The sequence below is a fragment of the Mastomys coucha genome, unplaced genomic scaffold, assembly GCF_008632895.1.
Source record: "Mastomys coucha isolate ucsf_1 unplaced genomic scaffold, UCSF_Mcou_1 pScaffold12, whole genome shotgun sequence".
NCBI classification, from domain to species: domain Eukaryota; kingdom Metazoa; phylum Chordata; class Mammalia; order Rodentia; family Muridae; genus Mastomys; species Mastomys coucha.
The window spans coordinates 30,256,279-30,261,060 of record NW_022196894.1 but is presented as its reverse complement, the minus strand read 5'-3'; the positions used below and the strand labels follow the sequence as shown (position 1 = coordinate 30,261,060).

Below are 4,782 nucleotides of genomic sequence, written 5' to 3'. Positions count from 1 at the left end.
AGAAAGAAAGAAAGAAGGAAATAAATAAATAAATGTCCTAAGTTGAGAAGATGAACCCCCAGGGAAGGTATAGTGCTAACAATTCAGAGTGCTAGAAAGGAAGCAGCCCCAGAGATCTCTGGCAAAGGTCGCCTCAGGAACCTGCTGAGCATGGCTCTCAGGAATGTGAAGAAACTGACAAGACCAGGGGAGAGCACCACCCAAAGGATATGAAGGCAATGGTGCCGAACACTTACCAGTCCAGGAAAGCACTTGCTCTCACCAGTGACTATTTAGATTATGTTTAGTATTATTCATAGTAGCTTAGAAGTTAAGGTGCTGGTTTAAACAAACCGGGGTCAATGTGGTAAGGGTCTTGAAACTTAACTGTTTCCAAGAGGGGAAAAAATGAAAGCATGTCATTTAAGGTTCTTACTCTATATCACTTGACAGTAAACTACAGAAAGTAGAAGATGCATAAGATGAATGCCACAGTCATAGAAAAAAGGTACCTGAAACAAGGACACACACACACACACACACACACACACACACACACACACATTCTTTTTGGATGTAGGGTATTGCTCCACACATAGCCTAGGCTGGCCTAGTCCTCTTACCTCCATCCTGAGTGCTAGGGCTACCAGCATACAACACTATGCCTGACTCCACAAAAGAGCTTAGCAACCCAGCCATGGAGAGCATACCTATGATCCCAGCACTAGGTAAGCAGGAGGCTATACAGATTCCAAGACCAGCCTACGCTATTTAACAAGTTCAAGGCCAGTCTGGGTTGTAGATGCCCAACCCCAAAACAAAACAAAACAAAACAAAAACAACTACAAAACAAATTACTTACAAGTAGTACATATATATATACTATTATGTAATTCATGTCAACAAATCAAAACAGAAACTTCACTGACTGACACAAAGCATCTGTCCTAAAGCCCAACCACCAACCATTCTGATTAACCTCAGTACTCAGGAGGCAGAGTTCGAGGCCAACCTGGTCTACAAATCGACTTCTAGGACAGCCAGGGCTACGAAGAGAAACCTTGTCTCAGAACACAAAGAACAAACAAACAACTGTCATCAACAGGCACAGGAGGAGAGTTTTCAAACCGATGCATTTGTACATGACAAACCTATAAGCTACAGCATGCTTGATGGTGAAAGACTTAAAATGTTGTCCTCAGGGATCAGCACTGAGGTGTCCATTCTTCCACACCAGATGATACAGCTATGATGAACAGGCAAGAGAAACAGACTACAGGCACAGAGGTCAAAAAGGGAAAATAAAACTGTTTTTGCTAGTCAAAAACCCAGAGCCTACCAAGAAAGCAGACCCTCCAAAAAAGCTAAAAGCCGCTAGATCTAGGTCAGTTTCAAGGGGTTTCAGGACTTAAGGGCCAACTCAAAAGTCACTCTATGTGGCACTCGTCTGTAGTTTCAGCACCCAGGCAGGCCTGAGAACTGAAAGCCAACCTGAGTTAAATTTCTAGATCCCACAGGTGGCCAGAGAACCTACTCTGGACAGCTGTCTCTGGCTACATGTGTATCTGATTGGTTCAAGGCCACCCTCAGATACATAGGGAGTTTGAAGTCAGTCTGGGATATATAAGCTCCTGTATAAAAATAAAAAAACAAAAAGGTCTAGCAAGATTGCTTACTTGTTACCACACCTGACCACTTGAGTTGGATTCCTGGACCCACATTATGAAAAAACACTGACTCCCAAAAGTTTTTCTCTGGCATAACACACACATACATACACACACACACACACACACACACACACACACACACACACACAATAAATAAGCAAATGTAAACAAAATTAAGTCAAAACAACAGCAGAGTACAATGAAGGGAGAAGCTGGGAGAAAGAAGATGGCTAAAATGCACGGCACAAACTACGTGAAAACATATGCAGACCATGCATTTGATAAGATTTATAATCTGGATATATTTTACAAATCCTTTAAAACAATATGAAAAAGATGCACAATGGGTAAGCAATGTGAACAGATACCCCACCAAAAATGCCCAGATGGCAAATGAGCACATGAAAAGACGCCCAACATTAGTCACTTGGTGTTAATTAAAGCCATAATCATACACTATAGACCTCCTACGATACTAAAGTTAAAGATACCACAAAACAATGTATGGCAGGTGTATAAAATTGTTTAACCATTTTGAAAAACAGCCTGTCCTGTAGGTTTGGGGGTTGAGATTTTTGGGGGTGCTGTCTGTTTGCTGAGCTGGGGTCCTGCTGTGTTATTTAGTCTGGGTTTTAGCTCCTGGGCTCTTGCCCCAAGACCCAAGGGGTTGGGCCTACATGTACATGCCACCAAAGCCAGCTATTTATTTTTAATATTATTTTCTCATTTGTTTTAAAAAATTTTTTACTTAAATGTATTTTTAACTGGTTTATTTAAATGTAAATATGGGTTATGTGATAAGTCTAGAGGTTCCTTAAAGGTTGAAATGCTCACCTACAATATAATCCATCCATTCTACCCCCAATAATTCACCTGGAAGAAATAAAAGCCTATATCCACACAAAACCAACATGATCATTCAAAGAAGCTGTACTTGTAATAGCAAATCCGAAGCCTACCCAGGACCAGGGAAAAGGTATAAAGACAATGACACACACGTAAAAGACTACTGACAATGCCTAGGAATGAACCAATGATAGACGCTACACGGGTGAGATGTGAAACAGAGATGCTGCTCCAAAGAAGCCAGACTCTAAAAGGTCACCAACTGATTCCCATTTACACAAAATCCTAGGCACAGCAAGCTCAGGGAGACCTGAAGAGCAGACCAGTGGCTCTCCTGTTCATCCAGAAGTTCAAGAAGGGCAACCTAAAGAAAGTATGAAGGTGTATGCTTATATATGTGCTGAGAGCAGAATTCTCTCCACTGAAACCAGTGAGCCAGAACCACTCTGGTCATTCCAGGAGAGCTTGGCACCATGGACACTGCAGCTAAACTTCCGGTGTCTGAATGTTTCAGAAACAATGTGACTGGCACGGGATGAAGCTGACAGACGGGTTGGGTTTGCCAGAGTCGGCAAACCGGCTCCTCCAGCAGTCCTAGCCACCACTACCCCTTCTTCTGCCCCCACAGGAGAACCCTATCTCCACCCAGAACCCAGATATGGGAGTCCTGCTGACTCAGAGGTGCACGGTGGGCTAGGGCAGAGATATTCCCGGTGAAGGCTCTGAGACAGGAACTCTGGATCCATCCCATTGGTGGGCTGGAGGTGCAAGAACTCTTGCAAGGCTAGGGAGATAAAGACAGAGGCTGTAAGCTGTCAACCAAGCCCACCTGAATCAGGAAAGAGGTGGGTTCCCGTGTCAACAAGAAATCAAATCTAGCCATTGGCCTGTAGGCTCCACCTCTAGGCGGCGCCAAGAACGAGCCACTGTCGTGGGGATGTGAGGAGGTCTTAATAGGATATCACAGGTTTCTATTTGCCAGCTTACAGAGTGTAGTCAAGGCCTGGGTAGCAGCCGCTGGTACACCCTCCCTTCCCATTCCATTCCATTCAAAAACGAAGACCTCACCAGTTGCTCTCTGCTCTTCTACCCATCCTTGGCGTTGGGCCCACAGCAATAATCAACCGTGACAAAACCGTGTGGCAAGGCGCAGGCCAGGCTCGTGCCTAAGTCACTACTGGCTGCCACACTCACGTGACCAACAGGGCGACAAGATAAAGCACTGCTAATGCAACACTAGCCATTTCCCCTTTCTGGAGGACTGGAAGCCAGCGATGCAAATTGCACAACAGCTTGCAGAGGCACGCCTACCTCCACCAGCAGACAGGTGGAGGGGATGACTTAGTCCCTGCAACTATATCCCTGGGGCTATCCTGCCTTCTCTTTCCTCTGCCTATAGCAGCCAGCCACTCAAATGGTTTCACATCCAGTCTAGACTTGAAAGAGGTGACTACTCCACTACAGCTGCTGCATACAATTTTGTGTGTGTGTGTGTGTGCGCGCGTGCCCGCGCTCCCCAGGCTCGTCGACTTGAGAGGACAAGGGATGTTTGGAACCCATTCTCCGGTGGTTCTAATGACATCAACTCCAACTGATAACAAAATTGGCCTTCCTTACCTGAATATTCAGCAGTCCCCAGGCTGACGAAGCTTCGAGGATGCTCAGACTTGAGGTAGCAGAGAGGATCTTGCAGGCCAGTGCCTACCCCTCCAGCAATGGCTTCCAAAGGTCAGGTTCGCGGCGCTCTTCTGCTTCCCAAGCCCCTACATCTTCCTGCATTACTCTTGGCACTGGAGCAACCCTGATGCCAGCAAGGCAGCTTGCAGATTACCACCTCCTTCGACGCCTGCGCCTGCGGGTCCTGTGTCCCTCTTGGAACCTCTCTCCCCCTGGGGACCCTTTACCGTTCAGATACGTTTCCTGAACAGCCCACACTACCTGGCCCTCTTGCACCCCAGGCAGCCAATTTGCTTCCTGCACCCCGAGACGCCCCTCTCCTTCAGGACCCCGGGGCCCTACAGGCCTAGCTCTCCCCAGCAGCTCGAGTCTGTCCCCACTCGCTAGGGATGCTCCTAGGACCACCGCCTCTCCGCCCAGATGCCTGCAGCTCTCCCAGCTGCGCTCGCCCGAACTTTCGAGCTCCTCCGTGTGCTGGCAGGAGCCGTCCGCCAACTCGGGCAGCTCCTCCGGCTGCCGCAGAAGCCTGCGTGGGCTGCCCTCCCCGCGCTCCTGCACCCCGGCACGGGCCTCGCCGCGCTCCTGCACTGCGGGGCCGCCTCCCCCCTTC

At 47.7% G+C, this 4,782-nt stretch overlaps 1 protein-coding gene across 3 annotated transcripts in view; it reads right to left on the bottom strand.

Annotated features, from left to right (window-relative positions):
• Tnk2 (tyrosine kinase non receptor 2) overlaps positions 1-4,575 on the bottom strand; it is a 38,582-nt gene extending 34,007 nt beyond the window's left edge. For 2 of the 3 annotated variants that reach the window (XM_031363675.1, XM_031363680.1), the window contains exon 1: positions 4,113-4,575. The gene's annotated coding sequence lies outside the window, so the exon portion shown is untranslated. Of the gene's footprint in view, positions 1-3,563; positions 3,677-4,112 lie in introns of those variants that run through there. The other variant, XM_031363676.1, reaches the window with a different exon arrangement.
• Between the last annotated feature and the right edge of the window lie 207 nt (positions 4,576-4,782).